We start from the raw sequence: 16,367 nt of genomic DNA, 5'->3' as shown, positions 1-16,367 counted from the left end.
TGACTAGGTGATTATTATTATTGTTTGTTTGATCTACATAGGTCTCTCCTTATTTTTTTTGGCACATAGAGCTCTCTTGTTTATAAGAGTATTGAAAGTTTCTATTGCATGGTACAATCCACTAAGGTTTAATTAGGTTCCCCAGGATTAGTTGTGTTAGGTTTTTATTCTTGGCAACTCTGTTTGACAAAACTCCTTTAAGTTGTATTTGTTTTCGCACTTTTTATTTCAATGAGGCTATGAGTGTTTAGATGCGAATCCAACTCGAATTGTGCCTTGCAGAGAACTTTGTGATGTTAATGCTTTCAAGATTGCCACTTCGCTGATTATGACGGGGATCGAGCTGCCCGGTCAGCTCGCTGGAGTCCAAGAGGCAACGCCCCTTGGCGGGTCCGGGGCAGCGCCACGGCGGGGTCAAGGGGCAGCGCCTCCGAAACAAAATGCAAAAATGCATTCAAAGTTGCCTCCCCGCTCGAGCAGAGAATGGTGATTTCAAGAAGTATGCATGTCTGCAAATATACTGTGATCTATGTTTTCACGCTCGAGCGTCCATTTCCCCGCTCGAGCGTACACCCTAGTGCGGAACATGTCATATAGAGTCCCCGCTCGAGCGTCAATTTCCACGCTCAAGCGGACCTCGCGATTTCAGATTCTATAAATTCACAAGTTGCTCCAAATCTAGGATTACTTCTCCAGATCTTTTTCTTGGGTTTTAGGGTTGATATCTGGGGATATTTTGCTAGTTTTTTTTGATGTTTTGATTGAGTATTCAACTCATGGTTTAAAGAGTATACATCAAAGGATTATTTGTTTGTTCTACACAAAAGAGAGAGTTATTCTTCGGTGGATTCTGAAGAATTCGAGCCTGAAGCTTTGAGTGGCTCATCATCAAGACAATTCCAAGGTGAAAACGGGGTTGGAAGAGACACATAGAGGCTGGTTCAATTCGGGCGTGGATTCGCTAGGTAATTGAGAGTATACCTGTGTAATTCCTTTATATCTTTTTAATGGATTGTTTTGTGGCTATTGCCCGTGGTTTTTTTATCACAATTGGATGTGTCCAATTGTAGTTTTTCCACGTAAAATCGTTGTGTCGATTTCTCTTGATTGTTTGATTGGGATTGTTGTTTACTGCTTAAAATTGATACATAATCACAAATCAACATCTAGGAGATTTCTAGATTTTTCAAGTTGTGCCCTTTTTTTTTTAAACCACGCTTGTTGCATGTTATCAAGGTCTCTCCAGTTCTAAACTTTAAGGAAAGCTGAACTCTTAATGATATCAATTGAATTGAATCTTTTGCATTCTTTGGCTTGAACAGGTGCTTTACACACTTGGTGGACTGGAAAACCTTCAGACAGCTAAGAAATATTATGCATCTGCAATAGACTTGACCGGTGGCAAGAACACCAGAGCACTTTATGGTGTTTGCTTGGTGAGCACTCTCTCTCTCTCTCTCTCTGTACGTATATATATTTGTTTTATGGTTGCCAAATTGTATGACTGAAACAAAGTCCTATTCCTGTTATTTAGTGCACGTTTGGCGTCGGACAGCTGACAAAAGGACGTAACAAGGATGACAAAGAGAAGTCAAAGTTGCAATCTCTGGAAGTGACAGCATTGGAGAAAGACTACAAGCACACAGCTCCCGGCAAGCTTTCTTTGCTTAGTTCGACCTTGAGAAGCTTAAAACTTTCATCATAACTACTCTTCCCTTTTGATTGAAGCTTTTAATTATTGCCCCCTTACTCCGAATTCAAAGGGGGCCTAACTACAGTTTAGTCAATTTCTGGTTTTTTGTCGTACTCTATATTGTTTTTTTTCAGTTCCTAAAATGAGGATATATTTCTTTGAATGTGAAATAATAAACATGTGTTTTAGTTTTTATTGCCCTCTAGCCAAATTCGAGATAATATATTTATTGTTGATTCCGTGGAATTCGTCTGCTAAAATTTATGGTATCATATCATGGGCTATCTAAACAGAGCGTCAGTGTTGTGTTTGGTTTAAAGATTTGAGAAGAGATTTAGAATGAGAAATAAAAAATATAAGTGAAATATGAATAAAATATACTTACATTTTACCTAGTTTCACACATCTTTTTTCTTTTCCTTTTCAAATCTCTTCTCAAATTCTCCAACTGAACACAGCGTAAATGTAAAAGGAATTCTGATAATGTTCAGGAAAACAACAAAAAGGGCTACGGACTTGGAATTGGATATGGTTTTTTTTTTTAATTTTTTTTTTTAGAAATCCATCACTTACTCTTTTCTTTTATTTTTATTGTTAAATGTAAATTATGTGAGCAGTAGAAACGCAATTTCTTGGTCATATAAAACTTTAGATGAGCGTTGTACAAGAGCATCTCTAATGCTATTAGATACTTTACTTATCTAAAAATTACTATTAATGTATATATATATATATATATTATTTTGCCTATTTATTTTCATGTTTTTACTAACTCTCTTTTTTATTTTAGTTATTCATCTAAATATTGTTTAGTTTATGAATTGTCACATCAACAACAATGATGAAGAGAAAGAATATTGGCGGTGTTTGGCAACTTAGTTTTTACGTTTTTTTTTTTTTTGATTTTTTTCACTACAAGACAAATGTTTTACAAAATCAAAAAAAATCAATTCAAACAAAATATCACATCAAACCTCATAATTATTTCATTTTTTCTCTCACAAACATCACATCCAATCACAAAAAAACCTAACTATCTTCTCAAACACAAATTTTTTTCTCCAATAATATCCTACAACTAAAAAACTTACAAAAAAATTCACTTCTCAAACACCCACATTATAATAAAGGGAAGGAATTATAAGAATCAAATAGGTTTTGGCTAGCCTTTGAAAGCTAATTACATTTAGTTAATGAATGTGAGTTGAGACGAAATATTTAATTCTATACCTAGTGCATTTTGATTAGGTATTTTAACTAGCACATAAATCACGTCATAAGTTTTTGTAAATTGAGTGAAATGTCAATTTAGTTTCTATAGGAGTACTGACGGAAGAAAGGATAGATGAAGCTAGAGAGAGAAAGAGCGAGTGAAACTATCTCCGCTCAGGAAACAGATCTGCTCCGGTAAAGCACTAAGAAAATCAAACGCCGACGGGAGGATGGGTCCCTGGAGGAGATTGAGGACGATGGAGGTGGTCCCTTCGGCATGGACTTTGGGGAAGCTCGTGAGCTATCTCACACCCACTCTGGGTTGCCTGGTTCATCTTTCATGGAGGCCCTCACCGGCGACAATACCAAGCTTTGGTACCAGGGTGACAATGATGATGAGGAACCTACCCTCCTCGAGGCTGATAACACTCTGCTGGTCCCTGGTTGCCCCAGAATCACAATCCCACCTAAAGAACTGTCAACCCTTCGAGCTCCATGGCGTAAGGCGCTCATTGTTAAAGTTCTAGGGCGTGTTGTCGGATACCATCTATTGGCCCAGAGGATGAAACAGATTTGGCGGCTTCAACAATTTATTGATATAATTGATGTAGGTGAGGGCTATTACTTGGTTCGTTTTGCATGTAAGGCAGATTATCTTCATGTTCTGTTGGATGAACCATGAGTTATCTGAGAACCCAAATATAAAAATTAAGTAAATAATTAAATAATAATATTACAATCTCAAATATTTTGGTGGTGAATTCTAAGGTGTAAATTAAATATTATTAGAGGATCTTTTAATTAATTTTTAAACCTAAAATAAATTTATGGTGAAAGTCTTTAATTTAGAGGCAAGATTTATCATCTAAAAATAAATAAAAATAAAATAAAGTAAATAGAGAGGAGGTGTGGCTTGAACTCTAGACCACAAACTTAATAAATAAAGATTTACCATTTGAGTTGCATATAACTTATATATGTATTGTGTATATTTATCTATTTATTTGACCTATGTGTACCCACCACTAGTATCAATAAAATAAACACAAACCCTAATTATTATGATATTGTTTTCCCACAACTTTTCTGAGCAGCCGTGAGAGGTGAAGGGAGGGAGAGAGACGTCTAGGTCATTGGGTGAAAATTGTTGAGTTTTGTGGTGGCCATTGGCAAGGTAAATCCCTTATTATTTTTATTCCTTCACTATCTTTTTCTTCTTCTTGTGAGTTGCTGTGTAGTTGATGGATCAAATCGGTGAAGTAGGTTCATGTGTTGGGCATGGCTATGAAATATTTGGCTGATTGGGATAGTGCTTTATGTACACTACAAGAAAATACAGATTTCGCGACTAAAATAAAATTTTTCGTCGCGGAAAGTAGTACAAATGGCGACTAAAATGGATTTAGTCACCAAAATTGGTCACTTTTGCCGACTAAAAGAGTTTAGTCGCCGAATACAAGGCTTTTAGCGACTAAAGGTTGTTTAGTAGCCAAAAGTGATAGTTTTTGGCGACTAAAATAATTTAGTAGCCAAAAGTGATGGTTTTGGCGACTAAAAAACAGATTAGTCGCCGATTGTTGGTGTTTTGCCGACTAAAAACAGTTTAGTCGCTGAAAGTGAAGGTTTTTGGCTACAAAAAAAAATTAGTAGCTAAAAATAGTCCATTGCCGACTAAAATTCAGTTTAGTAGCCAAAAGGGGACGTTTTTGGCGACTAAAAACAGGTTTAGTCGCCAAAACTACTGATTTTTAGGCGAAACTTAATTTTTTGCGACTAAATTATAATTAGTAGCCGAAAATGATAGAATTGGCGACTAAAAATTTAATTTAGTCGCCAAAAGTGGCCTAAATTTTTTTTTAGTAAATAATTTATTTTTTACATAAAGTATATTGAATTAAAAAATTATATTTATATATATTATTTTGTATTAATAGCGGTTAATATACTATATAAATAATATATATTGCATATATATTCATGTGATGTCATTGTGGCATAGTGGAGGGAGTGTGTTGCAAAAGGTTTGAAGTGTGGTGGTGGGATGTTTCAGGTTCGAAACCTGTGAGCAACAGGTTCAACATTTTTTTTTTTTTAAATATGCTTTTGGCGACTACAAGAGGTGGTCGCCAAAAGCTTCAGTATTGGCGACAAAAAAAAAGTCAGGAAATGTATAAATTAAAAAATAATAATTTACTATTGGCGACTAAAAATTTAGTCGCCAAATGTATAATTTAAAAAAAATAAAGGAGCTTTGGCGACGAAATTTGTGGTCGCTACAGAGTTTGTTTTTGGCGACTAAAAGTGGGTTAGTCGCCAATACCTTCCGCGACGTTTTTCCAGCGACCAACATGGCGACTAAAAAATTTAGTCGGGAAAACCTAAAACCCGACTTTTGGCGACTAAAATATCACTTTTGGCGACTAAAAATTTAGTCGCCAAAAGTGATTTTTCTTGTAGTGGCATAAAGAATGGTGTAATTCTTAGTCCAAAAATTCTGCACAGAATCACAAACTTTAAAAATCAAGAAACCATATCAAACGGATGAATTTTAATCTAAAATTTTTACAGTAGATTAATTGCATATTGAATTGCATATCTGAATTTTTTCATAATTTTTGGGAGTCAAAATCCATATAAACTGATGCGTTCAAATCTGTCCAGAAAAACTGGTTTTTAACAGTAAATTCGGGAGTGTTGTTCTCTTTGGATATAAATCCAAAAATTATCAAATCAGCGTCATTAGAACTGGTTGCGAGTCTAGTTTCTTGCATTTTTGGCCTTGCATTGATTGCTCATGTATACTAAGAGAACCGTCAATTTCTTTAAAGTGCTGCAGAAAACAACCTGTTTGGATATAATAAATTGTAGATAATTATTTTGATAAGAAAATCAAGTGAAACCAATTGGGTTTGGAACTTAGGATATATTAGTTGATATCTGGAGAGTTTTAGAATTTTTCGAACAACGTGGAGTGTGTTTTTAATTTTTAAAGTTAGCCAATAGATTGGAAAAACTCTGTTTTATCTTAAAGTCACTTTTAGTTAAGTTTCGATCGGAACCTATGTGTTGGGTGATTTTAGACCTTGAAGAACATGAACTTAGATAATATTTAAGAGTAACGGTGAGTTGGTTTGAGCCGTGTTAGTGCGCTTTAGTTTGGGATTACTTAGTTCTTATTCTTTAGTATTTTTAAATTAGTAGTGACGTGTAGTTTTCATACTAGTTCAGGGCACTAGTTGGACTTTCATACTTTATTCGAGGATTATATTATATCATTTTCAGGTGAGTAGTTTCATGCTACGTATTTTTATAAATGTTCCCCTACCCTGAACTGTTGGAAAATTAAATTGTTGTTTTAAAACTAAACTGTTTTGATAAATTATTATATTATCAATGGAATCAAATTATTTCTGAAACATGTGTGAACTTGGCATACTGTAAACTATTTGTTTTGGCCTCATGTTTATAATGATGAACTACTATGTTTTGTGAAACTGATGTGCATTGATTATTGGGACCATGTGTGTATTTAGTCTAGGGAAATTATTCCACTGTGTGTGGTGACTGTGGCCACTAGGGAACAGATCCGGGTTGGGCCGTGATGACTCTAGTGCTCAACGATTGTAAGGAAAAAACCTTCAATCGGATCGTCTTTGAGAAAAGCCCAGGTGCCACCCTGAGGATGACTCTTAGTTCGGTATTGGATCCAACGAGGCTTATAGCCTTGAGAACTGTGTGGCATATTATTTGTCTTTTTATTGGTACTCAAAAAATTATTGGTACTCAAAAAATTATTGGTGTTCATGTTATAATCTGTTTTAAGTGGAAAATTTCGTTTATCATGTTCTTGCGAGACATGAGTATTTTAAGTGTTGAATTGTGGAACCTTCTTTTTGAAACAGATTGTATTTACCAAACTATATGTCAATCTAGTTTCTGTGATATATGTCTTATTTTGGAATTGAACCCTGTTTTCAAAACTGTATTTACTATCCATGTTGCTACTCACTGAGCTATCAGCTGACTTAGTTGTTTATCATTTCCAGGTGTTAGAAGGACTTAGAGTGGACTCATGGCGTAGCGGGGACTCAATTACATGGACCTCTAGGGTATTTATTTAATTTGTTTTAGGTTGTTTTGTCGAGTTTTGTGCATACATTGTGGTTGGGTTTTATTTAGAATTATTTTATTTTGTGGGCGGTTTGTGTCCCATTTAGTATATATATATTTTTAGGAAGTTGGTTATCACTTGTTTTTCACTTGTGGTATGTCACTGGATTGAGTGTTGATTTATTTATTTATGGGCTATTATCACATTTATTCTTTATGGTTTTGGGTTCATGTTTAGGCTTACGTGTGCCTTGGGCTAAGTTCCTGTGGGCCACGGCCGGTCATGCCCGGATTTGGGGTGTGACAGGTTATTCTTGGGCATTTTTTAACAGTCAGTAAATGGCGCCCAAACTTTCGTCTAGTTGCCAATGAACTACCGTCTACCATGGTTTGGATTCGATTTCCAGGTGTGCTGATTGAATACTTTAATGAAAACCTTTTACTAAGGTTAGGTAATTTGGTTGGTGGAGCTATCAAAACGGATAAGCTTACAGCGGGTGCATCACGAGGGAGATTTGCTAGGGTCTGTGTCGAGCTTAACCTCAAGAATGCTCTGGTCTCCAAGGTAGGTATTAACAATGTGGAATTTGCTGTTGAATATGAAGGTTTACACCTTATCTGCTTTGAATGTGGGAAATATGGACACAAGCAAGAGGGGTGCCCATCGCTAATGCCAACTATGGTGACGGAAACTGGGAATGATACTGCGCCAGGGGCGCCAGCTGTATACTCTTTGCGCATCGGTGTTGGTTTAGGGCATAAATTTAGACTGTGGATGCTAGCACAATCATGTTCTCGAGGTACAGTCAGCCGCACGCGTCGTACAAACTCTGCCAAAATGGATAATCCTCCAGTCACTGGTAATGGTGGGAGAAGGACAGCTGGTCTAGCTAATGCATATTCAAACGTATAAAAGGACAAAGCTGTAGTGTCTTACGGTAGTATGGGTAATCGCTTCTCAACACTAGTGGATGACCATGGAACTGACTTCCTTGATAAAGTTGGGCCAACTTCCTCTTTGGATACAATAGGATTGGGCCCTTTTTCTTTTGGTTGTGACTCCAATGTTGGGCCCTCCATTGGGCAAGCCTCTCGACCTATCCCTCTACCCTTTCAAGTCCACTCCAAAAAGCCTCTCCCTCAAAGCCCACATCGTAAAATACATAACCCCCATTTGCAGGTTGCCTCTCATCCAGATAGAGCCCCCAACCACCCAAACCATACCCCAAATTCAGCTCCCTTCAATCCATCCACATCCTTACAAGATTTTCCCCCCCTTTGCTCCTTCATGGAAGAAGGTTCAGGCACCAAGAGAGAGAGTCATGATGGACACTCCTTGGTTCGTCAACCTGCCTCCCTACTTCCCATCCCTCCCACTCCTTCCCTCCCTTTTGATCAGATGGTCACTTCAGTTCCTGGTCGACCACCAGACAGTTTGCCCCACTCTAACCACTCCTTACTTTCCCGTCGCTACGACCCAGCGGATGGTGAAAGCTGTCGATCGTATTTCGATGAGGGAATAGTACAAAATCGTGATGCTTCTTACCTGGTTCTTGAAGATAATGGGTCTGTTGCAGCAACTATGGCAACAAGGGTTGACCAACCTAGGTCAGCTGAGATGGACATTTAATCTAGGTTTTGGCCTTTCTTTTTTGGTCACCTCCATGAAGATCCTTGTTTGGAATTGTAGGGGAGCTGAAAATGATGCTACGTTCAGGACGATCTGCGAACTTGCTAGGTCTCATGACCCTGTTATTTTGGTTCTACTTGAAACTCGGGTTACAAGCAATAAAGCTCAACGAATAATTCACCAAACTCGTTTTTCAGATATGGCAGTAGTTGAAGCCACGGGTTTTGTTGGTGGTATTTGGCTGTTTTGGCGAAACAATTTAGTGGAAGTGAATGTTCTACCCCCCATCCCTAAGTTCTTAGTGTCATTATTTAGAGAAAGAATGAAGTAGATTGGCTTTTCATAGCTTTGTATGCTAGTTTGAACTCTATTTCTCGTTCAGAATTATGGAATTATCTTGTGGATGTTGCTCATGGTCTCCCCCTTCCCTGGCTTATTGCGGGTGATTTCAATGAAATAAGTTCCAATTCTCAGAAACAAGGAGGTGCACCTTCCACCCAACGACGCCTCTCGCGTTTTGTTCAAGTCATGGATGAATGTAATTTGATTGACTTGGGGTTTTCAGGACCCAAATTCACTTGGACCAATGGCTGTCATGGACTAGCAAATATTAAAGAAAGACTTGATCGAGCTCTCTGTAATGACCCATGGCACACCCTCTTTCTTGAAGCTTGGGTTCAACACCTTCCCAGGATTAATTCTAACCACTGTCCACTGCTTATCTCGCTTATTGGGGTTGTCCCTCACCCTTTTCGACATCCATTTCGAATGGAGGCTGCGTGGTTAACCCACCCTATGTTTGAAACCCTTGTTCAACAATCATGGAACTTTACTGAGAAAGACTTGCCTCTTATCATTGACAGGTTCGTGGCTGCAGCTACTACTTGGAACAGGGAGGTGTTTGGGAATATTTTTTGGAATAAAAAGCATGTTTTAGCAAGACTGCATGGTATCCAACAAGCTTTGAGTTTGACGTCCAATCCTTTCCTTGAGCAGCTTGAATCTCACCTCACCGTTGAGTATAATAAATTGTTGTTGCAAGAGGAAGTACTTTGGTACCAGAAATCAAGATCCAACTGGCTCATGTTTGGTGACGCCAACACTCGTTTCTTTCATACTTCGACACTTATTCGGCGTAGACGCAATCGGATCATGGCTTTAAAAAATGATGATGACACTTGGTGCACTAACCAGATTGAGCTTCAGGCTAGAGCTGTTCAACACTTTCAGAAGCTTTTTACGACTGAAGTTGTGGATCCTGTTCCTACATTACCTCGGGCATTGCCCTGCTTAACACCACAAGAGGTGACTGCTTTAGCGTGCCCTATCAGCATAATGGAGGTAAAAAATGTAGTTTTTTCTTTGGGCGCTTTTAAGGCCCCTGGGCCAGATGGGATTCAACCTTTCTTCTACCAACGCTTCTGGGATGTTTGTGGGCCTTCTCTCACCACTATGATTCAGGATATTTTCCAATCAGGTCAAATTCCTGTGGATTTGAATAAAACCTTGATCACGTTTATCCCCAAGATTGATCACCCCTCACGTCTGACCCGTTTCTCTCAGTAATGTTACTATGAGGATACTCTCCAAAGTTCTAGTGCTTAGAGTGTGGCCCTTATTAACTAGATTGATTAGCCCCTTACAGGGTAGCTTCATTCCGGGACGGCAAGCCACTGACAATATTGTTCTGGTTCAAGAGCTGTTACACTCCATGAAAAGATCTAAGAGGACCCATGGAACGATGGCCATTAAATTCGATCTAGAAAAGGCATACGACCGAATAGAATGGAGTTTCTTAGAACAAGTGCTAAATGAAATGCGGTTCCGTATTTCATGGACCTTGTTAATTCTACAATGTGTGTCTACGACACAACTTGCAATTCTTTGGAATGGTGAGGTCACTCCTTATTTCCAACCCTCTAGAGGCCTACGTCAAGGGGACCCTCTCTCACCTTATCTTTTTCTCTTCTGCCTTGAAAAATTAGGGCGGAGCATCTCTGAGGTAGTCGCCTAGCGGCAATGGAAACCAGTTAAAATTTCTCGACAAGGGCCTAGCTTTTCACATCTCTTTTTTGTGAATGACATGTGTCTGTTTGGGGAGGCTTCTAGTAGGCAAATGTCGGTCATTAAGCACATTATGCAATCCTTTTGTGCATCGTCAGGCCAGCGAGTAAATTTTCAGAAATCTAGAATATTTTTCCCTCCAAGTGTTCCTAGACGAACTGGGCAGCATCTGAGTATGGAAGGTGGCATACCTATTGCTTTAAATTTGGATAAATATTTCGGTGTCCCTATCTTACACAATCGGGTCTCCAAAACCACGTATAACCACATCCTTGATCGAGTTCGGGACAAATTAGCGGGGTGGAAAGCTCGTCAACTATCTTTAGCTGGACGAGCTACTCTCATCCAATCAGTCACTTCCTCCATACCTGCCTATGCTATGCAATCTACCCATCTTCCTAGTTCAGTGTGCTCAACTATTGACAAATATCACCGTCGTTTTCTTTGGGGTGGTGATCAAACGCAACAGCGCATATCTCTTGTGGCTTGGGAGGATATGTGCCAACCAAAAGGGGATGGGGGTTTGGGCCTTCGATAGATGAGAGATGTAAACAATACCTTGTTAGCCAAGTTGGGTTGGCGTGTGTTACATGAATCTGCACCCTGGGCTAGTGCTCTCCGCACCAAATATTTACCAGTTGGAAGAAAACTGTGGGATCCTTGCCCCACTTACTCATCCTACACCTGGCCTAGTATCACTAAGAGTGCTTCTGTATTAAAAGATGGTTCCCATTGGCGCGTTGGGAATGGCCGAACAATAAATTTTTGGACGGATTTGTGGTTGGGTAACTCCCCTCTTCAACAGCGTGTCATTTCTCCCCTTCCAACACATGAATTGCTTCTCAAACTTTGCGACTATTGAACGGATGACACTAGTTGGAATTGGCTGAGATTGGCTTGTTGGTTATCTGGAAAAGACTTGGAAGCTTTGCGTGCAATAATGGTTCGACCGGTTGCAGACAATCCTGACCTTTTAAGTTGGAAGCACTCCCCCAATGGAATCTTTTCCACTAAGTCAGCCTACCATTCTTGTCAGTAGCAAGTTCCTCCAAGGGCTGCTCATACAGGGGGCTGGCAGCAGATCTAGTGTACTGTGGGACCTAATCGATGGAAGCACTTTACTTGGCTAGCACAGAGAGACCGTCTCTTAACCAATGCCATGAAGCATCAAAGACATTTGAGTGTTGATTCATCTTGTCCTGTCTGTCTACACCATGCTGAGACCTCACTTCATGCTCTTCGAGATTGCTCGCAATCGAAACGAGTTTGGTCTGAGCTTATTCCTCCTTCACATTGGTTGCATTTCTTTTCCCTTCCTTTATCTATTTGGATTGACGTGAATCTGGGCAATCCTCCTCGGGCTGCTATTTTCAACAGTAATTGGGCCCTAACTTTCATGGTTGCTATCTCATCCTTATGGTTTTGGCGTAACCAACAACTACATGACAGTGCTTTTCAGGAGCCCTTTCAACCCATGGAGCATATTCATGGTCAGGTTCAGGAATTTCAGTTTCATTCTGAAACGAAGTTGCACGAGAAGGATGCACCTACCATCCACGTTAAATGGCAGCACCCTCCTTTGGGCTGGGTAAAGGTCAATGTTGATGGTCCAATATGTCGGCGCACTGGTAAGGCTGCATGTGGTGGACTAATTTGTAATGATCAAGAATGGTGGATGTGTAGATTCAAGCAACAGGTGGGCCATGCATCTGTGGTGACTGCTGGATTATGGGGTATCTGGCAAGGTTTGCAGATGGCTTAGAGTGCAGAACACCATTGGGTCATCATTGAATCGGACTCGGTGGAAGCAATTTCGGTTTTGGCCAAACCCAACCCACTGCACCCTCAGTATAATCTTTTACAAGAAATCTGGGATCTAATGGATAGGAGCTGGGAGTGTGCCCTCCAACGTATTTGGCGGGAAGCCAATGTCTGTGCTGATCTGCTTGCAAAAAGGGCCCTTAGTATGGCTGATACCAGGACATGTTTAGTAGCTGCACCCTTTGTTTTGGCTACAGCTTTAGAAAGTGATTTATGGGGGCTTGGCTCCTCTCGTAGAGTTATTCTGTATTTTTGGCTTCAGCCCGGAGTGTACCAAAAAAAAAAAAAATTAGTTTCTATAGTTTTAATTTGAATAATTAGATTCTTGCACTTTCAATTTTGTTGTAATGTGATTTTTTCATCATGTGCCGTAAACATTTTAAATGGAAAAATACTACGCACAAAATTAGAGGGACCAAAGTAGGATTTGTTTGCGTCTCAGAAACTAAATGTGGATATCTAGGCTAATGTTGCAAATGCGAGCGTGTCAAAGACTAATGAACTTAGTTCAAAGTTCCACCATGCCTTCCTCAGGGCTTAGTCCCAAGGAGGTCATGGGTTTAATTTCCCTTAGAGGGGTTGAATTAAGGAAGTGCAAACACTTAGGTGCTTTGCCAAGGGTGGAGAGATTTTCTCCCATAGGTGCTAATCTAACAACTAACAACTAACATTCGCCGATCAAAAAAAAAAAAAACTTGGTCCAAAGTTAGAATTATGGTTTGGAATTTCTAACTTCCACAAGACTTGACTTTGTATGGCTAAGAGAAACAACCACTAGTTTGGATCTTATCCCAATGAAGAGGACTTGTAACAAATTTACAAGGTGCAAAGAAAATGGTTTTGAACTTTCATTAACTGGAATGGAGTACAATTTGAATAGGCAAACTAAAGCTAACCTAAGTAAACAACTAACTGCAAGAATTGAGCTGTTTAAGGCCATCTCCAACCGTTCACCAAATCCAACATCAAATTCAAATTTGATGAAAAATAACTGCCTTTTGTGCTCCAACGGTTGCACCAAATCAATATCAAATTGAGAAAACATCAAACGTTTCACCAAACTGAGGACGGCTTGCTCCTTTCACTAATTCATTGTGCATAGCCGTTAAAGCATAAATTTATGAAAATTTTACACTACGGGGTCGACCACCCGGTTGACCACCTGGTCGACCACCCGGTTGAGCAACCAGTCGACCGGCTCATGCAAAAATTGGCCTGCGAACTGGTTCAAACGGTTCAAAAAAAATTTGAACCGGTCGACCCACTAGATGTCCCTTTCCTTTTTTGATGCACACTACAGTAACCATAACCATTGGAGCTATGCGTATCAGATCAAGAAAATCAACTTTTTTTTACTCAAATTTAATGAAAATTTTACTAAACTGTTGGAGATGCTCTAAGTAAAAGACAATTGCTAAAAAAGGTGTGTAAATGAGCTCTAGATTGAGTTTTTGGTGCTCGACCCTTGCAAAAGGTGTGCTTGGAGTCCTTTTTTAATGCTAATGGCCTATCATTTTTGCTCTAATTGCAAGTACGTGGCAACATCAATTTTTGTCACTTGTCCCCGTGATCTCTGGCTTGAGCCTCAAATCTAGCAACCACTTTGACCAACAGTCGAATCTTTCCACTTTATAGCTTTCATGGCCCACTTGGTTGTTTTGATTTTCAACGTGTGCACTATTTCTCCCAAACATGGCGTTAACCGTCCATACTTTAATAAGAGATGATTTCAACCACTTCTTTCGTCCTAGGAGGTGGGCCTCAACCACTTCCTACATCGTAAAAAATGGTTGAGATCTTTCTTTATCCATATATATTATTTATTTAATAAAAAACAAATACCAAGTCAACTACTGCCACCTAGATTCTAGGCCATTCTTGCCCCGACACCCGACCTGTTGAGCAGTGCCCTGTCATCCTTCTTGCCACATGGCATTCTGCCAGAAAGGGTACAAATAAGGGGTACTTATGTGTAGGTCCTAATAAGTGGACTTATTATCTAATAGGTCTTATGGAAAAATTTGTCATAAAAAAATGTCACTAATTGTAAGTTTTAGTGACAATTTATAAAAATCGTGACAAAAAAAAGTTACGAATTGTCAATTTTTAGCGACGTATGTAAAAAATTGTCACAAAAAAAAATATTTTTAACGACAATTTTATCAAAACTTATTTTCAATAGGACTTGTTGAAAATTAAATATAACTATTAGGACCTATTGGTAGTTTACAAGTGTAGGTATTCATATAGATATTAAGCATATATTTGAACAACAATGATTGAGACTATTTTTCTAGGACTCTATAACCCGTTTTGGATCTCAACCATTGATGGTGTGAGCCCCAAACATACATGAGTGGGTCCCATACATACATCAATAGTTGTAAACACTGCAGGAAATTTGAGTTCTAGCGGCGTTTTAAAAACGTCACTAGAAGTCTAAAAAATGCCTAAAAAGTTAAAGCAACGTTTAAAATTTTTGCCGCTAATACGGCCACCGCAATAGTTTTACGACGTTTGAAAAACGTCGCTAAAAATATAAGACGACATTTTTGAAAACGCTGCTAAATCTTTGACATCCACTTCCATTTCCGTTACAAACTAATGTGTGACGTCATGATGACGTCATTTAGTGACGTTTTTGAAAAAATGCCACCTTTTTTTTTTATAATATAACATAAGCCAAAGAATTTAACTAAAGAAAGTGGCTTGAAAATTGAACTGCGAACACAAATGGCTCAAATTCACATATCACTATGCATCAAGCTAATCAGAATTTTTATACATCCAATATATTGTAATCAACCCATCATAAAACATTATACAAAGTTAGGGAAAAGTACATAAAAGTATTCAACTCATCTATGAACCAAATTAATTGCACATTTCATGAGATTTTTACTACACAAAATATATGTACTCTTCAATCCACACAAAATATACTCTTCAATCCACGTGTTTGTTGGCGTCAAACTTCTCCCAGAGCTCAGATGCTTGAAACAATCAACCATCATTGACTAAATTAGACATGGAATATATCCAAAAAAACACTGTTAGGGCTAATGAAATCAGAGAGAAACAATGAATTGGAAGAAAAAGACAAGAAAGAACAAAGATACCAAAACTAAATATATGAATGAGCTTCTCTGTGTGTGTTCATCCCAACAAGAACAGTTGAATCGGAATTGACATCATCAACCGCAGCTTCAATTGTTGGCTTTGCTGATGGTCCAATAACAGAATTGAAGGTCTACAGAGCTCCAATATTTACTATATTCGGCTTTGAGGAAGAAACACCAGCATGTCCAGTCCTAGCCATGACTTTCATGGGCACCCACAGACAAAATAACACCACCATCAATGTTCTTCTAATGAATAGACCAATCTCCATTTCTATGCAAGCCAGCAATTGCCTAAACTGATTATTCAGCAATTTCATATTAGCATTGTTTCATGAAAGTTTTAAAAGATCAGACACCTGTTAACAGATGCAACAAGAAAGTGAAGCTTACAATACAAAGCTTGAAGATATAGGATCAAGAATACCAAACAAAGTGGGTCCCAAAACTATCAGAACCCACATTCTCAACCAAAAAAAAAAAAAAATGTGATATCAAAATAAAATATATTGTCTGAGCTCAATTGTAGCATTCTGACTGAATGTCCAAACAGTACGATCAACTGCATTGCTAGGAGCTGATGTTAGGTCCTAAGAGAGAGAGAGAGAGAGAGAGAGAGAGAGTGATGTCAAGTTAATTGTTTTTAAGTGAATTCACTACAAATCACCAAAAGGAGGAGCCCATGTACGTGTACTAGTTAAAAAGACAAAAGGTGTAC

At 38.7% G+C, this 16,367-nt stretch overlaps 1 long non-coding RNA gene across 1 annotated transcript; it reads left to right on the top strand.

Moving 5' to 3' along the window:
- The first annotated feature begins 1,191 nt into the window (after positions 1–1,191).
- On the top strand, positions 1,192–1,932 carry LOC145819652 (uncharacterized). Its single transcript, XR_014360421.1, has 2 exons — positions 1,192–1,436; positions 1,535–1,932. It is a non-coding gene; the product is annotated as an uncharacterized LOC145819652 (long non-coding RNA).
- The last annotated feature ends 14,435 nt before the right edge of the window (positions 1,933–16,367 follow it).

The sequence above is a fragment of the Camellia sinensis genome, chromosome 2 (assembly GCF_055761805.1).
Source record: "Camellia sinensis isolate YWXY chromosome 2, ASM5576180v1, whole genome shotgun sequence".
NCBI classification, from domain to species: Eukaryota; Viridiplantae; Streptophyta; class Magnoliopsida; order Ericales; family Theaceae; genus Camellia; species Camellia sinensis.
This window is presented reverse-complemented; position numbering and strand designations above follow the sequence as displayed.